Below are 21,725 nucleotides of genomic sequence, written 5' to 3'. Positions count from 1 at the left end.
CGAGTAACATTTTCCAAGTTTCACTATGGCAGCATTTAAAGGATTTTTTAAAAAATTTTATTTATTTATTTTTATTTTTGGCTGCCTTGGGTCTTTGTTGCTGTGCGCGAGCTTTTCTCTGGTTGCAGCGAGCGGGGTGGGGGGGGGGGGCTACTCTTCGTTGCAGTTCCCGGGCTTCTCATTGTGTGGCTTCTCTTGCTGCAGAGCACGGGCTCTAGGCGCACGGGCTTCAGTAGTTGTGGCACTCAGGCTCAGTAGCTGTGGCTCATGGGCTCTAGAGGGTAGGCTCAGTAGTTGTGGTGCATGGGCTTAGTTCCTCCACGGCATGTGGGATTTGCCCCGACCAGGGCTCGAACCCGTGTCCCCTGCACTGGCAGGCGGATTCTTAACCACTGCGCCACCAGGGAAGTCCCTACTAGCAGGATTTTAATCTAACATTTAAACTAACAAAATCCTGTGATGCTCCTTGGGCATGGTTTTACTTTTGAAAAACTTCCTTTTTCCATTTGGTAGGAAATTTCTGTGTTTATCATAAGCTTAATGCTAAGGATGGAGAATTCTGGTGAGCTTTATTTATTTATTTATTCATTCATTCATTCATTCATTCATTCATTCATTTATTTGCGGTATGCGGGCCTCTCACTGTTGTGGCCTCTCCCGTTGCAGAGCACAGGCTCCGGACGCGCAGGCTCAGTGGCCATGGCTCACGGGCCCAGCCACTTCGCGGCATGTGGGATCTTCCCGGACCGGGGCACGAACCCTTGTCCCCCGCATCGGCAGGCGGACTCCCAACCACTGTGCCACCAGGGAAGCCCCTGGTGAGTTTTATTTTAATTAATCAATTAAATTTGAATTTTATTTATTTATTTATTTATATACATCAGGTCCTTATTAGTTATTTATTTTATACGTATTAGTGTATATATGTTACTCCCAATCTCCCAATTCATCCCCCCCACCCCCGCTTTCCCCCCTTGGGGTCCATACGTTTGTTCTCTACATCTGTTGTCTCCATTTCTGCCTTGCAAACCAGTTCATCTGTTCTGGTGAGTTTTACATAGTATTATACTATTTATCATATGCTTGGAACCAATTAAAATTTATGTTTTACATATGTCTATGTATACATATGTGTGTGTGCATCTATATGAATACATAGAATCTTAGAATTCTACACTAGGGCTGACAGTGGCCTTCGTACCCAGTGAGCAGCCCAACTCACTCACTTGACAAATGGACTAATCTCACAAAGCAATTCCTTGTCTTTTCTTTGGAGATAGTGCATTTCTGTTCTTTCTGCAGTGGAGTGTTTTCTAAGAATTATTTCAAGCCAAATCATGTTGATGACATGCCAGCAGCAGTATAGTGTTTAGGTGACTTCAACTCATGCTTTTGAAGCATTTAGAATTAATTTTAACCTCCACATGTCTGTTTTCCAAAGAAACATACACACATACACTCACGGGTTCAGAATTTGCTTACGGGCAGTGTTAACGAAACAGGTACAATGAGTTATCTTGCTTATTCCTGTTCTTTCCCTGTATCCCAAGACAGACACTGGAGGTGGGTGGGCTGCAGGCTCTTTCCAAAGGTCTATGAAGCATTTTAGAATGTATGAGTTTGTGATGGTGATCTTGGGAAGGGGCTGTTTAATGAGGAGAACTCCACAGTGAGTGGAAAAACTTTCTGAGAAGATTTCTCATTTCTCTGCAATTACTGAGCAAGTGCCAGTGTCCGTTTCTTCCTCAGGCTCTGGGGACCACGAAGAACTCTTTCGGGAAGGGAATCTTTAGTGGACACACTCTCACATTTCTCCAAATATTATAAAGATATGGTGATGCTGAGATTTACACACATAGGTTAGGGATGATGGTGAGCCCTCAAATTTCCTAAATATTATTTAAAATTTGTAAAATACCGTTAAGCTCCCTATTTAAAAAACCATTTTATGCCAGTGGTTATAGCTGTGGTGTTGTCAAATAATCCTTTTTCTGTGCAACTCCTGTAACTGTCGACATTAATAAGAATAATCATGACACAACTTACTGAGTATATATCCTATTCCAGACACAGTGCTAAGTACTTTACATGCATTATTTCATTTAGTATTTGCAACAGTCCTATGAGGTAGGTATTTTTATTTACAAATGAGCAAATTGAAGTTCAGAGGGGTGAAATAAGTTGCCTGAGCTCACATTGGTAATAAGAAATAGAACTGGGAACCAAACTGACTCCAGAAACAGAGTTTTCAATCTTTGTTAAATCATTTTATTCCAGAGAATTTTTAGATTTCATTTACCTGGTCAAATTAGAGCAACAGCTTTTAGTTTTCAACTGTGTTCTAACACATTTTTTTCTTATTTTGATATAGCTTTAACATTTGAAGAAAAACAATTTATTTTCATAATAACAGACATTTGCTTAGCACTTAGTTTCTAAAGCCCAGTCCTATACTTGTTCTCACTAATCCTCATGTCCGTACTGCAAGGCAGTATATGGAAAAGATCCCTAGACCACTAGCATCAGATTTAGAGTTTAGAAACTGAGATGCTAGTTTAAAATGCAGATTTCTGGGTCCACCATGGACTGGGATAAGAATCTGGGCAGTCAGATGGGACTCAGGAAATTGCCTTCTAATAACCTTTCAAGTATATGAATGAATAGAAAGAGAAACATGAATTTTGGAATCAAACCTTGATTTCTATCCCAGTTTTAGCTCTTTTTAATTGTATGAACTTAGGCAAGCTGTAGTGAAGATTAAATTGATATTGTGTGTAAACACAGTAATGTTTAAGAGTACTAACAGCGATGAAAACTAATGCTTTTGGAGAATTTACTATATGCCAGATACTGTGCTAAGCACGTTACATCTGTGAATTCATTGAAGCTTCACAGCAACCACAAAAGGGAGGGCTGTCATTATTCCTAATCTACAGAAGAGTAGGCTGAAGCACAGAGATTGAGCCAGGATTTGGTAGCAGGGAGTCTGGCTCCAGGACTGTGTCCTTAACCTCAATATCGGCTGTCTCTCATGGTAGGTATTTACTGACTGTTACTTCCCTTCGGACCATCTTATAAAAATGACAGCAACAAAAACTGATAAAAATGCTAGATGCAAAACAAGGAGAGCTTTTTCCTTTTGGCCCAGAACATGTAAGCACTATATGGTACATTTCTCTTTAAGATTATTCATTCAGTCCAGGATCAGAGGTTTGCGTTAGGTAAGACCTGGCAGAGATCTGCTTGGGTTATCTGATGGCTTGGATTGTGCACAGGATCACTCAAAATCTAAATCGTGGACTTGCAAAATCAGCATCACCTGGAGGCTTGTTAGAAAGGCAAATTCTTGGGCCCCATCCAAGACCAATGAACTAAAATCTCTGGGCATGGGGCCCAGCAATCCGTTTTGACAAGTTCTGCAGGTGACATTGATGCATCCTAAGGTCAAGAACCACTGGTTTACAGCATGGAGCCAAAAGCTTTTTTTTAATTTTTACGTTAGGGTCTATAAAGGAAGTAAAAATGTTGACATGTCTTTACTCTGACAATTTAGCTAGAAGTATGGTTGTTCTTGGGAGACAGGGTATTCATTGAGGGAACAGAGAATGTCTCTGTTCAGGCAATACTAGTATTGGACATACAAATATACAAATCAGACGTAGTCCTAGTGCCAATAAGGTTGCAGTCTAGTGAGACGGAAAAGATGGGTACGTCAGACCAGAACATGGTGCAGGCAGGGCTATGATGGAACATGCACAAAGCACTCTTTAAAAAAAAATTAATTGATTAATTTTTGGCTGTGTTGGGTCTTCGTTGCTGCGTGCCGGCTTTCTCTAGTTGTGGCGAGCAGGGGCTACTCTTTGTTGCAGTGCGTGGATTTCTCATTGCGGTGGCTTCTCTTGCTCCGGAGCACGGGCTCTAGGTGCTCAGGCTTCAGTAGTTGTGGCTTGGGGGCTCTAGAGCGCAGGCTCAGTAGTTGTGACGCACTAGGGCTTAGTTACTCTGAGGCATGTGGAATCTTCCCGGACCAGGGCTCGAACCTGTGTCCCCTGCATTGGCAGGTGGATTCTTAACCACTGCGCCACCGGGGAAGTCCACACAAAGCACTTTTGCTGGCGCTGAGATCGGGCAGGGGGGTTATCACCAAGGTTAATCTTAGTGGGGCCTTGAAGGGTAAAGAGACTTGCCCTAGATAGAGATGGTTAACAGAACTTACTGAAAAATTCGGACTAACTTCATTTAAGGGTAGAATAACAACAGTTATGAGGACTTTGCCCTCAAAGCAGGACATAGTGGGGGAACTACTTCTTAGTGGCTATGTATAACACTACACTGTGGATATGGAATCTAGGTGCAGAGGGTATTTCAGAGTGTAGAGAAGTACCTAACCTACACCAAATGGTGGGTTAGGTCAGCTTAGGGAAGGCTTCCTGGAGGAAGAAGTCAGATACCCAGAGCTGAATCTGAAAGAATGGGTATAAATTACACAGATAAAAGGTTTTCCACATTTCTAGGGCAGCTGAGTCCAGAAACAATATGCAAAGGACAGTGCTTCCCAACTTTTAGCAAGTGATGACTCTTGAGACAAATGTAACATTTGCAAGGCACCCTGGGGCAATGCAATACATTTGTGGCACGCAGGTTGCTACTCCCTGGTTTAGGGAGTGTAAGCTGTTTACAATAACCAGAGTGTATAGGAAGAGGCTGAGAGGGAGGTTTGGAGAGCTAGGAATGAGAGGTGGCAGACATCATCTTCTCAGGAATTATTTCAATGTATGAAATGAGATCAAATAGCCACTTCAAAGGAAATTAAATTTATTAAAAAAATTTTTTTTTAGCCAGTATTTCTTACAGAGCACTGGGAGGCAGCTGGCTTCTCCTCCAGCGGGTGAGGTGTTGATAGTACTTTCTTCTTGCCCCTTTGGGTGTGTCAGGGAAAGAGGTTTTCTCCTCTCCTCAGATGTACAGAGGAGGCTGTGCGCTATTGCAATGAGATGGTAAGACTCCAAAGGAGCGAGTGCCGGAAATCGTGGTTTCCACGAATGAAGACTACACTATTCATTTTCTCTGTGTGGGATGAGAAATGTCAAACCTTGCTCTGTTGAAAACGCCTTTGATCAAACTCATCTGGGCTTTCATTTTAAAAGCCACACTTTCTGGGAAATAGAATTGCTACAGTTTAAATATAAATCTCATCTAAAAGTTATATCATGGGAACTATGTAACTTAAATATTTGTATTCATTTCCCTATATGTGTCTCTTTTCTTAGACTCAGACCTGCCAGCCAGGTTTTATAGGGACACTCTATCTGCCCCAAAAAAGAACACTGGGGCCTTGGCCACTAGACGATTTCCTCTGCCTCCCTTCCATGCTGGGCCTTCTTTTATAAATCTGAGCACAAGAGAGCAGAAGCAGCAGGAGAGGTGATAAGATTTATATTAGAAAAGCTCTAAAAAAGTTTTTGATGGGGAGGACAGAAATGTGGAGAACAAATTTTAAAAATATTTTTAATTGCTTTTTAAAAATGGACTGTGTTTCTGAGAATGTGTGTCTGTGAAGCCCCGAACCACAGGGAGCTGGAGTGTCGTTGGGCTGTAGAAGCATAATTTTACTTGAGCTTCAGAAAAGCGTGCATTTGTCAGTCTTTTAGAACTCATTGTGTCCTTTGCTTTTCACCATAAGGTCACTGGTAAGATTTAAAAGAGATGGTTGGGCAAAAGAGAAGGGGGAAAGGACGTAATCCAAGAGCTTGCAGTAAAGGTTCTATGGGGTCATATTTTCCTGAGGGTGGTGAAGTAAATGAGGGGGGAAGCTTCTAGAATAACTTTAATTTCTTGCATTAAGTTAGTCTATAAAATGATAGAGGATGATTTTGTTACCAAATTAGATGTGAGGCCCCCCTCTTGGAGCCCTAGCTGAACTGAAGCCCCCCCTTTTCTCGGTCAGGGAGTTCTTTCCTGCCTGGGTTCATGAAACTGAGTGTGGTACAAGCCAGACAGTCTTTAATTCTATGGCCAGAGAATGGAGAAGGGGAACTCATGCTCTAAAGGCACCTTCTCCCTGGAGGGAGTGAGTAAGGGAATTCCAAGGGTTAGGAGGCAGACAGGTCATCAGGCTCTAGCAAAAGGGTGGAGATTTCCAAGGGCAGCTGGGGCATGCGCAGTCTTCCACACTGCTTTGCACATGGCATGAATTGTGCCTAGCAGAGTACAAATCTCTGCTTCGGGCGGAGATCTTAGCACGGTAATGGAGCAAAGGTAACTCTTGATACCTCCAGGTTTCATCTGTGCAGGCACCTTCCTGTGGTCAAGTCAGAGCCCGCTCTGGGGGGTTGACCACTGCATATCTCTCAAAGCATGTATCTCTCACAGGACAGCTGCAAAGCACCTCTGCCAAACACCAGGTACTTTTGAAACAAACACAGAGATAGATCAGGCAAGTGTCCTTCAGCTCTCAGGAGACGGTATAGAAACACAGAGATAAATCAAGGCAAGGAAAGTGGTGACCCTTAGTCCACTTTGCCTGCCATCTTGGAGGTAGCTGGTTCAGTCTGGTTTTGTCACTGGCCTTTGTGGTATCCTGTTGATAAAACACAACTGGCCCATGTGGTTAAAAAAAAGAAAAAAGTTTCCGTGCCTGGGCCTGAGCTGCACAGCATGGGTGACAATTTCACGTGTTCTATTTTTTCCTACTTTAAACTAGAAGTTGGTATCAGAGTAGAGATTTCTTCTGAGGAATAGAGGACAAAATCTTCATGTTGTGAGGTCAAGTTTGGGTGAGAAGGGATGAGAGGACTGAACAGAGAGGATGGGATTTATATCATTAGCTTTTCAAAACAATTATGGTAAAATATACATAATATAAAATTTATATCTTAACCATTTTTAAGTGTAAAATTCAGTAGCATTAAGTACATTCACATTGTTGTGTAACCAATCTTCAGAACTCTTGTCATTTTGCAAAACTGAAATTCTGTACCCATTAAGCAACTGAAATTCTACACCCATTGCCCCCTTTCTCCAGGCTCTGGCAACCACCCTTCTATTTTTCTGCCTCTATGAATTTGACTACTCTAGGTACATCATATATGTGGAATCATACAGTATTTCTCTTTTTGTGATTGGTTTATTTCACTTAACATAATGTGCTCAAAGTTCATTCATAGTGTGGCATATGTCAAAATTTCCTTCCTTTCTAAGGCTGAATAATATTTCATTGTATGTACACCACATTTTGTTTATCCATTTATCTCTTGTTGGACACTTGGGTTGCTTCCATTTTTTGGTTATTGTAAACAATGCTACAATGAGCATGAGTGTACAAACATCTCTTCTAAACCCTGCTTTCAATTATTTTGCATATATACCCAGAAGTGGAATTGCTAGATCATATGGTAATTCTATTTTCAGTGTTTTGAGGAACTACCGTACTGCTTTCCACAGTAGCCACATCATTTAACATTCCCACCAATAGTGCACTTATGTTCTTTCTTTCTTTCCCCCTTTCTTCCTTCTTTCCTTCCTTCCTTCCTTTCTTTCCCTTTCTTTCTTTTCTTTCTTTCTTTCTTTCTTTCTTTCTTTCTTTCTTTCTTTCTTTCTTTCTTTCTTTCTTTCTTTCTTTCTCTTTCTTAATAATAGCCATGTGTAAAGCTGTATTATAATAATATGTGTAAAGTTGTATTAGTAAGCTGTATCTATTGGCTTCCTAATGTGCTGTGGCACTGAGGAGTTTGTTCCTTCCTTTCCAAGCTTCAGGAAACCTCCCTCTTTCCTGAGCTTCTTTCAGACTCTGAGCTTCCCTTTCTCAGGGAACCCACCTCCCCGCAGGCTGTTTTCTCACATCCCCAGAGTGCCTTTCCTCAGCTCACACAGCACCTGTGTCAAGCCCTCTGTTAAATGCATAGAATTAAATGTATCTGACAGTTAAGAGTCAGACTCTGTTGGATGGAGAGGTTCCTTAAGAAAAGTTTAACTCTGCTTCGTTTAGAGCCGTGAGTCTCAGCGGTGGGGAGGGGGTGAATGGGAGGGGATGCAGACAGGAAACCTCCTTCACACTCTATTTGTCTTCCCTGCCCAGTTTATGACTACTGCTATTGGTGTGAATATGACGTAGCTTTTGTTAGTTCCAAAAAAATAAAACCAAACCAAACAAACAAAACACTGGTTATAGGGGCAGTTGATTAAATAATTACTTTTTGTCTTTTTACAGATATAATAAACTTGTTCTTCTAGAGGCAGAGATATCAGGCTCCTATTGTATCTCTAGTTTGTTCCATTTTTTTTTCTGCAGGTCAGTCAGAATCTTTCCCCAGTATTTCAACATCAGGGCTTTCTCCAGAGCCATAACTTACTTCAGGGCTGTGCTGTCATGCCAGACATGAGCTTTGGGGAATGAGGCAACAGAGTGCTGGTCCCAGAGGCCCTGGAACTTGTTTTCTTGACTAGTCCCTGATGTCAACCAGCCTTGTGGTCATTTACTATCTCCTCAAAAGGTAGAGTGGGGCACGCACAGCTGCCTGACCTCTGGGCTGGATAATGTGCCTGCCTTTGTAGCAAATTAATCAGCAAGGCAAAGGCAGAAGCAGTTTTCTCCCCCAAGTGATTTCTTGCCTCCAGAAAGTTATTATCTTCCCGGGTGTACCCAGTGACTCATGACTTGTCAGCACCATTCAAAACATTATTATATCTGACCACACGACACAACACATGCACTCTCACTTACAGTTCATGGTTTCTTTGCACGCACACCTAATACCACCCAGTCAATTGCCATCCCTTATATGCATGCTCACATTGGAGGTGTGCAAGTTGGTAAGACATACCTGGGATTTACTTCTGAAATAAGCAATACAGTGTTCTTTGGGGTCACAAGATCTTAAATGAAAGCAAATTATTGCTTTGTTCAAAACACAACAGAGATTTACAGAGCAACTGAAAGAAACCTATAGAACTCACTGCAGAGATCTCTAGGTAATTAACTCAAGTGTGAATAACAAAGTAAGCATGCCAATCCTTTTTTGCCCCCAAACTGGTAAAGTTTTCAAGGCTGCAGGGTTAGATGTGTCCCAGCCCATTTTTCTCTTTTTGTCTGGATTGATTTTCTTCCTAAATATTTCATGTTGTCCTCTGTGTTTGGCAAGCCCAGCTGTCTGCTCTCTCTCTGTTAATTTGTGCTATTAAACAGTTTGCAAGGACTTCCTTTCCAAGTACCTCAATGTCAAGCTATTTCTATTACTCCTAGGATTTGCTGCCCTTACTGCCATATCTTAGGAGTTCACTTTCTTTCTTTTCTGTTTGTTTTTTCTCTATTTCCCATGGCTTATTCAACTCAGGCTCTCCAGTACCTGGCACAGAGGCACATAACAGGCTGCTAACAAATGTCATTGAATAAATGCATTGAATGGATGCTCTCTTACTTAAGGCCGCATCTTTTGGTGTGGCCTACTCTGGGTCTTTCTCTAGTTTATTTATTCTTTCAATGGGAGTCAGGTTACTAAACTGTTTAGACAAAAATACCAGATCCTCATGATAAAAATTTGCCCCCCAAATCCAAGATATTAGAAGTTTATAGATGATAATGTATATCACATTTTTTTATCTCACAGCAGGTTGTGCAACTTTGTTTTTTATTTTTCAAATATTCATCTTTTGATTTCTAATAATTCCTTAAATATTTGCTTAAATTTGCTTAAATAAATAATTGCTTAAAACACACAAACACTCTCAGTTCAGTTCTATGGGGCGTGCACATCCACAAGCATTTGAAGTTTTGGAGTAAGTGTCCAAATTAACCAGCAAAGGATTATAGATCTTATTAGAAGTGAGGTCATCACATTGGGTGAAAACAGATGCAGTTGACTTCATCATGGCTTACCTTGGACCCCAGAGTCCCTAACAGGATGGGGTGGTTGAGGCATCTGGTTCCTATGAGGTAGGCTCTCACCAAGCCTGAAAAGCTCAATTCTTATTTTTCCACTGCCTTTTTGTCGACATTCTCAATCTCTTTTTTATATTCCTTTTATTCTTCACTCCCAATTGATACGCTTTGATTATTTATTTATTTATTTATTTATTTATTTATTTATTTAATTTTGGCTGAGTTGGGTCTTCGTTGCTGCGCGTGGGCTTTCTCTAGTTGTGGCGAGTGGGGGCTACTCTTCGTTGCAGTGCACGGGCTTCTCATTGTGGTGACTTCTCTTGTTGCAGAGCACGGGCTCTAGAGCGTGCGGGCTTCAGTAGTTGTGGCACACGGGCTTCAGTACTTGTGGCTCATGGGCTCTAGAGCGCAGGCTCAGTAGTTGTGGCACATGGGCTTAGTTGCTCCACGGCATGTGTGATCTTCATGGTCCAGGGCTCGAACCTGTGTCCCCTGTGTTGACAGGCGGATTCTTAACCACTGCACCACCAGGGAAGCCCAAGTGCTTCAATTTTCATGATATTTACAAACATCAGGTTCTCATAGCTCTTAATCCAAATACAGAATCTAGAAGCCCACATCTTACCTGGGTATGGAAAGCAGAACCCAGGGCTTTCTGTAAAATGTTTCTACCTCCAGGGTCCAGTGTTGTGAGAAGCCCACTTCACCAAAAATTTTACTGACTTGACAATCTCTTGTCACCAAAATCTTATAGGTTGTCTGTATTAATCATAGACTCTTTCTACACTAGCTCTTGACAAAGGGATTAAAATAGTGTCCTGGTCAGCTCGGGCTGCCATAACAAGATGCCACAGACTGAATGGCTTAGACAACAGTAATTAATTTTCTCACAGTCTGGAGGCTGGAAGTCCAGGATCAAGGTGTTGGCAGGTTTGGTTTCTCCTGAGGCCTCTCTCCTTGGCTTGCAGAAGGCTGCCTTCTTGCTTTCCTCAGATGGCCTTTCTCTGTGCACATGTCTCTTCCTCTTCTGGTAAGGACATTAGTCCTGTTGGATTAGGGCCCCATTCTTCTGACCTCCTTTAACCTTAATTACCTCTTTAAAGGCCTTTCCCCCAAATATAGTCACATTAGGAGTACAGGCTTCAACATATGAATTTTAGGAAACACGATTTAGTCCATGACAGAATACTGAACCATTGTTAACCAATTTGGAATAGCAGATTTTTCTGCTGCAAAAAAAATTTCTAACTATTTGTTATAAAGTGGCTAAGTGCTTGGGTTCTGTAGCCAAGATATCTGTCTTCATACCCTTGCTCTGCCACTTGCTAGACATGAGGCCTAGGGCAAGTTACTTATGTTCTCTCTGCCCAGTCTTTGTATCTGCAGAATAGAGATTATAAAAGTATCTAGCTCATGGGGTTGTTATGAGGATGAAATGAGTTAAAACTTGTAAAGTGCTTATTATGGCTAATAACATGTAAGAATTGCTGAATGAATGTTAGCTATTTTTGTTAGCAAGAAATGATACTTCCAGTTATGGACTGAATTGTGTCCCTCCAAAATTCATATGTTGAAGCCCTAACCCTCAGTACCTCAGGAGGTAATGGTGTTTAGAGATAGGGCCTGTAAAAGGGTGACTAAGTTAAATGAGGCTGTTAGGGTGAACCCTAATCAAATATGATTGGTGTCCTTATAAGAAGAGGGAGAGACCCCAGGGGCACACGAGCACAGAAGGACAAATCATGAGAAGAGGCATCAAGAAGGTGTCCATCTGCAAGCCAAGGATAGAGGCCTTAGAATAATCCAACCTTGCCAGCACCTTGATCTTGGACTTCTAGCCTCCAGGACCATGAGAAAATTAATTTCTGTTGTTTAAGCCATGCAGTCTGTGGTATTTTGTTATGGCAGCCCAAGTAAACTAATACACTCCCTAAAAAAAATGAGCCTGAAAATGTTCAAACTATTTCCTCCTAATTGAAGAGAATTAGGAAGCTGCTCTTTTTGCTATGATGACAACATCCAGATTAGTCACTCCATCAAAAGGAGTGATCTCATGAACACTCAGAAGAGGGTACTGTGAGTTTTCAAAAGAGAATCACTTTCTCTTATTGAAGATACTTCCGTCACACATTTGTGCTCTTAGGTGAAATGTGTTCAATTACCTTTTAGGTAATCCTTCCAAAAGGCAAATGTAACTGTTGGAATGCACATAGTATCACATATTCTAAGATTTTTCAGAACTAAAAACATTGTTCTAAGACAGCTGATTTAAGATTTTTCTTTTTAATTATTCTTTTAGAATATTCCTTATCTTTAAAAGAGTGCTTCTAGTTAGAGCAAGGTTGAAGGTAGGCAAAGGACGCCTTGCCTTGAATAGCACAGCTATGCAGTGAATGCTGCCTGGCTGGTCAGCAGGAGCAGAATACCAGTAACTAGGCCTCCAGCACTCACGCTGCTCTTGACTTCATAGCTGTGACCAAGTCAGGCTCGTGCTCTTACAGTGGCCTCATAACACTCCAGTCCATGTCTGGAGAGCAAGCAAGGATATTTGTACACATCATGCCATGTCATGCTAATGAATCTTACTTATGAATCTTAGTTATTTATGTCTAATAGTCTTCCTGTTTCTTGAAAATCCCGAAGACTGAAGTTCCAAAGCAACTTTAAGTGAGATACATGTTTACATCACAAAAGCCTCTATCGTTGGGAGGAGAAAATATTGTTTTTGGCAGTGTAACCAGGGAGACAGAATCCTCCACTCAGGGAATAAAACAAGCCTTTCCTTTATGATGCTCCTTTTTTGGTCCCACTGAGTTAGGTGTTGCAAACAGGCCAAATTTGGTTCACAGATGGGTTTCGTTGGACACACATGGTATTTATGCAGGTTTTCAACTTGAGCATGTCTAGACAAAGTATGCACTTTCCAATTTGGCACAGTTGCTGACACTCCCTGATGTCTTACACACAACATGCTGGTTCCCACGAATTTATGTGACTTGTCTGTCTCCTAAATGCATTTAGCTCGCAGCCCTTGTTAAATTGTTCCCTGGCCACAGTCAGAGATGTTTCCTCAACACAGAAAAAAGTTGTTTTTTTTTTTTTTTAAGCTTTTGTTGTTTACTACATGTGGATCAGAGAATACTTTCATCACATTTCATGCATTCTAGATATTTGAGGAATTTGGAACACTGCCACCAATACAAATTTTACTATAGTCAGCAGAAAATGGACTTTCATCTCCTCAGTTTCTTCTAAAACTTGAGAAATGAGTTTTAAAATTTTTTTAAATATTTATTTTATTTATTTAGGCTGCATCGGGTCTTAGTTGTGGCACACAGGATCTTTTTTTTTTTTTTTTTTGCGGTAAGTGGGCCTCTCCCTGTTGTGGCCTCTCCCGTTGCGGAGCACAGGCTCCAGACGCACAGGCTCAGCGGCCATGGCTCACGGGCCCAGCCGCTCCGCGGCATGTGGGATCTTCCCGGACCGGGGCACGAACCCGTGTCCCCTGCATCGGCAGGCAGACTGTCACCCACTGCGCCACTAGGGAAGCCCGGCACACAGAATCGTTGTTGAGGCATGTGGGATCTTGTTTTTTTCGTTACAGCATACGGTCTGCTCGGGTTTCTCTCTAGTTGTGGCACGCAGGCTCCAGGGCATGTGGGCTCTGTAGTTTGCGGCACATAGGCTCTCTAGTTGAGGTGCATGAGCTCAGTAGTTGTGGCGCGCGGGCTTAGTTGTCCCGCAGCATGTGGGATCATAGTTCCTTGACCGGGGATTGAACCCGCATTCCCTGCATTTGAAGGCGGATTCTTTACCACTGGACCACCAGGGAAGTCCCAAGAAATGAGTTTTAGTATTATATGTCACACCTGAGTTATTCTTAATTTTGAGACTAGATCTGAGCTATTCAATATGGAAGCTGCGAGCCACAGGTAGATATGGAGCACTTGAAACGTGGCTAGTCTGCGGGAGAAAATGATAATTTGAAAAGATACATGCACGCCAGTGTTCACTGCAGCACTGTTTACAATAGCCAAGACATGGAAGCAACCTAAATGTCCACTGACAGAGGAATGGATGAAGAAGATGTGGTACATATACACAATGGAATATTACTCAGCCGTAAAAAAGAACTAAATAATGCCATTTGCAGCAACATGAATGGACCTAGAGATTGTCATACTAAGTGAAGTAAGTCAGACAGAGAAAGACAAATATATGATATCACTTCTATGTGGAATCTAATAAAAAATGATACAAATGAAATTATTTACAAACAGAAAGAGACTCACAGATCTCGAAATCAAACTTATGTTTACCAGAGGGGAAACATGGGGGGAAGTGATAAATTAGGAGGATGGGATTAACATATACACACTACTATATATAAAGTAGATAACTTATAAGGACTTACTATATAGCACAGGGAACTCTACTCAATATTCTGTAACAACCTATATGGGAAAAGAATCTGAAAAAGAATTGATATATCTATATCTATATCTATATCTATATCTATATCCCTGAATCACTTTTCTGTATACCTGAAACTAACACAACATTGTCAATTAATTATACTCCAATAAAAATTAAAAAAAAAAGGACATGTGGGGCTTCCCTGGTGGCGCAGTGGTTGAGAGTCCGCCTGCCGATGCAGGGGACACGGGTTCGTGCCCCGGTCCGGGAGGATCCCACATGCCGCGGAGCGACTGGGCCCACGAGCCATGGCCGCTGAGCCTGCGCGTCCGGAGCCTGTGCTCCGCAACGGGAGAGGCCACAGTGGTGAGAGGCCCACGTACCGCAAAAAAAAAAAAAAAAAAAAAGTGGAAAAAAGAAAAAGGACATGTGGCTAGTCTGGCTAGTCTGAATTGAGGTGTGCTGTGGGTGCCAATATACAATGGGTTTCAAACTTAGCACAAAAATAATGTAAGATATTATCTCATTAATATACTTTATATTAATACCTTTCATAGTAACTACTTTAAAATGATAATATTTTTGAGATGCTGGGTTAAATAAAATATATTATTAAAGTTAATTTCACCTGTTTCTTTATATCTTTTAAAATGCGGTTACTAGCAAATTTTAAATTGCATGTGTGACTCACCTTGTATTTTTACTGGACAGCACTAGACTAGAAGTTAACCAAAGTGAATTCTTAACTACATCAGGTTTATTAAATTTATGATACCATATGTTGAATTTATTTATAACCCTTCTGTAAAACCAGTCATGAATGACTATTTTCAGTTTCTAGAAAGAGGCCCTTTCTGGGGGTGGTGTTAAAGATGAGTGGCTGTACTGACAGGGGAGAAATCAAACTGTGCTGGGAAGATTTCATATTCAGGGAACAGGTGAGCACAATAGGCCAGAAGAGTTTGGGCAGGAAATTAGTTGTCCCTTGGGTGTGTGACATGATTTATCACCTTTGTCACTCATATTTCTCTATCAGGCAGCTGATGGACTTCTTTTTAATGTTCTTATTTACACACACACACACACACACACACACACACACACGACTGTGGCTGGAAGCCTCTTCTAGGTGTTATTATCTTGGCATCTAATGAAAATTCCTTTCCAGTAGGAAGGGACCTTGGTTTTCTTTTAAAGTCCTAGTGGCTGTTAGAGATCATTCTTGGACTTTCTTTCTTGGTACAGAAATTAAAGAGACCAGAAAGTTATGACATTAACACTGAATAGTGTATGAGGGAAAAATAACCAGGCCAGGAGAAAAGACCTATAAAAATAGACATTTATGTTCCCCAATGGCATGGCTGGGTCCATGCCAATGACTCTATGCTGAAAGCCATCATTCTATAAGCTTTATCCACAAACAGAAACACAAGCACAAAGCTTTTTTAGAGTAAAAAATTAATGAGTAACTAAGAATCATCACATATTTAAGGAAATATCTTAAAGTGAAAATATTTAATATGAGAGACAGATGTTCAAACAGAAAAAGAAACTCAAAGGAAACAAAGACAAGGCAGAAGGTAGAATAAAACTTCAAAAAGGCTATAATCAATATCCTCAGAGATAAGATAGCATTAGTGAAATAAAGGCAGGATGCTATAAGAAAGGAAAATTTGGAGACCAAGAAAGGGCTTTTAGAAATAAATAATGTCAAGATGAGTAGTTTAAAAATCAATCAAAGAGTTGGAAAAGAAAGCTAATGAGTCTTCTGGGAAGGAGAAGAAGAAGAAGGTCAAAGAAGAGAAGGAGGAGGAGGAGGAAAAGAAGCAATGAGAGTCTTCCTAAGAAAACAATGTTGGAGGCAAAATGAAGATATGGGTGTGATATTTGAGTCATAAACCTAGGGAAGCAGGAATGAGTACAAAAGGGAGGTGAAGCAAGGGAAGACGTCAGTAGATGTAAAGTGATGCATTACCTGTCTGGTTGTCACTTCATGACAATCCAAAGAGGCAAGCATGTTGATCAGTAGGTAGGTCCGCTCATCATGCAAGATTTTTCCAGATGGGCTACAAGGAGCCAACCATATATGGGAACAATCTATGGGAAAGAGAAAGGAGAGGGTATTTTTCTGCCCATATCCCTTCTACCTCTACTTCCCATTGCTCTAAGTTCACACCATGGAAGTTAACCCCTCTGCACATCCAGATTGTATCATTTGGCCCCTTTGAAAGCTACCAGAGATGCCAGATCCCACACTCTACAGTGTGGTGTTTCATCTAAGTCCTGAAGTGAAGGGAGGAGCTGGAAACTCTGGCGTACCTGTGCAGCCGTGGTCATAGGGGAGAGTCTGACATTCCCAGGGCAAGTGACCAGTTAGCTCCAAGAAGTAGAACTGGCCAGTGGTGGTAGCCAAAGTGAAGAGGCAGCCAAGAGATGAAGAAGTACATAAAAGTTGTGCCTGATATATTGAAGAAAAAGAAGGCTATGTATTAATATGTTATTTAGATAAAGATTTAGAAGTTCACAAATCTTGAAAAAACTCATAGAGGAAAAATGTAAGTGAAAACTCCTGTAATTTAGGGTGTAAAATCTTTTCAAGTATGACATCAGTGGCAGAAAGCCATAAAGGAAATGATGGATAGATTTAAAACTTCTTTTTAATAACAACAAACACCACCTACCCAAAACGTTTATTTTATTTTATTAATTTAATTTAATTAATTTATTTTTTGGCCGCACATCACGTCAAGTGGGATCTTAGTTCCCTGACCAGGGATCAAACCCATGCCTCCTGCAGTGGAAGCATGGAGTCCTAACCACTGGACCACCAGGGAATTCCCCTACCCAAAACATTTAAAATTAGATTTTGAAAAAATAAAACAAAACTTGGTGGTAACAATATATAACACATAATAAGTATCCTTAAAATATAAATAACTCTTACAAATAAATAAGAATAAATTCTCAATAAGAAAATGGGAAAAAGTTATAATTATTCAATTTACAAGATAAAATGTTACCAAAAGATAGTTAAGAAATGAATAGTTAACATTCTAATAAATAAGTAAATATTTAAATGAAATACCATTTTATTTTCCCTTATTGGTCACTAATAAAACAAGCACCAATACCTAGTGCTGGGGAGAGGGCTGGGTAAATGTTCACTCATTGGTGGTAGAATTGTAAGGGTACAATCTTTCTGAAGAGCAACTTGGCAATATATGTTAAAAACATTAAAATACATGTACCCTTATAGTTAGAAATGTGATTCAAGGAATTTATCCTAGATTAGGACACAAAATATATGTATGTCTGTTTTTTTCAGATTTTATTATATTGTCAACAACACAAAACATAAAAATCCAACAGTAGTGCACTGGTTATGTGAATGAAGATATAGCCAAATATTGGAATACTATAGTCATTAAAAAGGCACTTTTATATTTATAGACATACAAATATATTCATAGTATATTGTTAATTGAAAAAACTGATTATGATATAGCCCTTTTTTTCCCTAAATACTTACATTTATTTGGTGTACATGAAAGAAAAATGAGAAAAAAGCATAAAGAAAGGTAAATTTTATTTGCAAAATTTTTGCAAAGGAGTTTAGACTTTAGAAGAATTGGCCTGTGGAATAAAAAAGTAGGACAGATATTTGAAGAAAATCCCCACAATGTTACCAAGGTTGCAGTTAGTCTAATCATGGTAGGAAGATAGTTTTCTCACACAATTATCATATCTGCATGAAATATCATATATTTGTAGATGTCAGCATTGCAAAAGGCAGGAATAAAGCTATTTTTGTTAGAAATCAGTAGTGATGAGATTCAGGACACACTATCCCCAAATATGGCACTTTAGCATAGTGAATATTTTAAGCTGAAGAAGTTTGAGAAGATAACAGAAGCAGGAAGGTCACTCTGACCTTTCCTCCCTGCCCTTCTCTTCTTAGACAGGTCACAAAACCCTCCTGAGAGAGGTGTCTTCCCTAACGCAGAGGAAAGGAGCATCCTTATCTTAAAAGACAAAGGGATGCTGAGAAGACTCCTAACCAACAGGCCTTGCTATATTTCCCCTAGCTTACGACACTTACCTCATACTCTCTAACCTACCATGTTCTTCCACGACTGTCCACTTTTCATCAAACCTAGCTTGAAAATACTCAGGTCTAACTGTTTGTTTGGTCTTCATTTCCTTATGAAGGCTCCTGTGTCACGTAAAACTTATATTAAATACATTTGTATGCTTTTCTCCTGTTAATCTGTCTTTGTCAGTTTAATTTTCTGACCTAGCCAGGGACCCAAAGGAGGTTGAGGAAAACTTTTTTCTTCCCTACAGTAGCATACAGGAAAGGGATAAAAGTTTCACCTATTTTGGTGTCTCTTGCTAGATAGTGATTCTGTATTTTTATTTGTTTCAGAGGTCAAAGTGCTTGCCCCCCCAGCCCAATCTCATAATAGCAGTAGGCAAAATGCTACTTTGCTTTCTCACACAGAAAAATGTGTGGTAGAATACACATCACAAGGTTAAATACAATTACCTCTGAGAGATCAGATTACAGATAATTTTAATTTACATTTTTGTCTTTTGTGCTTGCCTGTATTTTCTATTTTTTCTGTTATAGTATTACAGCTTGTGCAAAAACATTCTTATTATAAAAGCAATACATTCTCTGTTAAAAATATATATTCTCTATTAAAAAATATGTTAACAGAGAATATACCTGTAAATATATATATAAAACACTGAAAAGAACATTGAAACTGTCTATAAACTAACCACCAGAAGTATCATTTTGGTGTATTTGCTATGTCTGGTATATTTTCTTTCAGTAATTTCTTCCCTTGTTTATTTGAGTCTATAATTTGGCTTATTTTCTCTTAGCAAATACAGTATATGTATATTCCATTGTTATTACATTTTTTCATAAACTTTTGATGGCGTCATGAAATTCTGTATACCACATTTATTACCTACTATTGGACATTTGGATTATTTCCAATTTAGGGCTATTAAATTATTTTAGTTCATAATGAACATCTTCATTACATAAATCTTTGTGCTAGGTTCAGATTATTTCCTTAGCTCCTTGGGAATAGAATTACCATATAAAAGGTGAGAATGTTAAGACTATACATGTTGCAGATTGGTTTCTAGCAAACAGGACACTGAGGACTGGAACTAACTATCCCTCATACAGTTTACTGTCTACATTCACATGACTTTACTATTCCACTGTCCTCATTAACATTTTACCGTTCAAAGAGACTCTAGCCCAGACAGATAAGTTGATTGTTCATTACCGGAACTTCCTGAAAGACCCACCAACGCTTCAACGGAAAGCACCTTAAGATTCTTTGAAACTTTTCTTCAAAATGCTCACCTTGCTGTTACCACCAATGCTGGACTGTTGTATCATTATTCTCACTCAATCCTAATCAAGCCCCTCCTTAAACTTTAAACTTCTAATATTTGGTAACTTCCAACCTTGCTGTCCTGTACCCTAGACAAAAAGTAGTGCGGAGCTGATGTTCTCCCTTACCTCAGCAGGCAATTAACTCAGTTTTGTCTAACACTTTATGCTGGTGACAGTCTATACATTTTCCAGAGTATAAAACCCAGAGTGGGAAATCAGGTTTGCAGCAACATAACCAAAGCAATGGTACAATCAGATGTTCACCTAATCAAGCAGCCAGCTCCATCCATGGGAACCTAATCAGGTTAGGTTACACCTAATTTTACTAAGTGTAAAGGAGGATTACTGGTAAGAACACTGTGTATCCTTTTTACCAGGAAACTTCTGGTTTATGCCTATCGTCCTGATAAAATTATTAATAGCACCCCTTTCACTCTTAGAAGTGTCCTGTCTTAGGGTATGCATTCCAAGGAGTTCTTTATGTCAAGCAGGAACTATTCATCAGACTTCATTCTGACTCTATGCTAGTCCTCCATAATATCACCAATAATATTTTATTGCCAATAAATATAGCTCTCAGTTTTTAATTGCCTATAAGGCCAGGCCCTGGGCTATGGGCTTCATGTGCATTTTTGAGCTCATGTAATTCTCACGATCGTCCTCTGAGTTAAAACTATTATTATCACCATTTTATAGACCTATGCAGGATAAAAATCCCCAGGCACAGCACCCAGGACTCCGTACTTTTGATAGCTCCGGGGCAATTCCAACGCATCTGTCCATGGTCGGTAGTCTGGGAGCCATTTTGCCCATTGTTACAGGAGAGGTGATGACGGGTAAAAGAGACGTCCTGCCCATAAGGGGCTTGAAGCTAATGAGGCTTTTAGACAAGTGCATAAATGCCCAATAAAGCCATATCAAATGACGAAACTGATACAATTTTGTAACAAGTTCAATGTTCTTTATTCAAGGGAAAACAATCCATGGATTGGGGGAAGTACAGCGTCTAACAAGCAGTGGAGCACTCTTCCTGAGGGGTTTTGGGCAAAAATGAGTTTTGTAGTGTTAGAAGAAGCAAAAGGAAACAGGGCATGATTGGCTAGGAGGTTGGGGATTTCCTTATAAGGTGAGCAGGTCCTAGTTTTTAGGATAAGGTGAGCTAGCTGAGTGGGAGGATTGTATCAATAATTGGTGTTTGATAGGTGTTTCCTGTAGATGAGGCTGTCTTAGGTATAGATTTGTGACATGGGCGGGACCACTGGGGTGGCCTCCGTTTTGTGGGTCCCTATATATAAATTAACTTTATCAGGTATAAACTGCTATGAAATTGACTCAAAGTACAGCTGTGGTGTCTAAGAGTTGTGCTACTTGTGTGGAGATGGAAGGCAGGAATTTCTGCTATTTAGATGCAGAAGACTTTGGTTATTAACTTCTTGTTTGATTTTTAAAACTTCTGTTACATATAGCCCTACAGAATCGTGGAAAAAGGAAAATTACTTTAAAATATTCAGACCCAAATCGCTTTGATTTGGATCTCTTCTGGTGGAGCAAGGTCTTCATATGCCCTTGGGAGGAAAGAATTCAAAAATTGGATCTTAATGGAGCTGGGTTTATGGAGAGAGGAGAGAGTGGGTACAACGAATGAAATGTTTGTGTAGATAGTAATGAAGTATTTACCTATAGGCCCATGCTGTTGTATGTGCTCTTCCACAATTTACTTGGTACTTGAAAGGAAAAATGTTGCCATGGCAACATTGTTACAAACAAGGCGGAATTGCATGCAGATGAATCACGACTTCATATGCAAGACAAAGAAGCAAATGTTATCCTATTAGAGCTGGCTCTATAAATTACAGCAAACATTTTAATGAGACTTTCTCAAAGAAAATGAGGGATGTGCACAGGAGGGTAGAAGCTGTGAATTATATTTATTTCCGTATTATTATTGCATCAGGGCACAGATCTGTTGCCTCAGCCTAACATGTTGGTGTCCCAGCCTTTCCAACAAGA

At 40.1% G+C, this 21,725-nt stretch overlaps 1 long non-coding RNA gene across 1 annotated transcript in view; it reads left to right on the top strand.

Moving 5' to 3' along the window:
• The first annotated feature begins 631 nt into the window (after window positions 1-631).
• Window positions 632-21,725, top strand: part of LOC117198592 (uncharacterized) — a 342,215-nt gene continuing 321,121 nt past the window's right edge. Inside the window, exon 1 of the long non-coding RNA XR_007478232.1 lies at window positions 632-818. This is a non-coding gene — a long non-coding RNA (uncharacterized LOC117198592). The remainder of the gene's footprint in view (window positions 819-21,725) is intronic.

Source organism: Orcinus orca, chromosome 6, assembly GCF_937001465.1.
Source record: "Orcinus orca chromosome 6, mOrcOrc1.1, whole genome shotgun sequence".
Taxonomy (NCBI): Eukaryota; Metazoa; Chordata; class Mammalia; order Artiodactyla; family Delphinidae; genus Orcinus; species Orcinus orca.
This window is presented reverse-complemented; position numbering and strand designations above follow the sequence as displayed.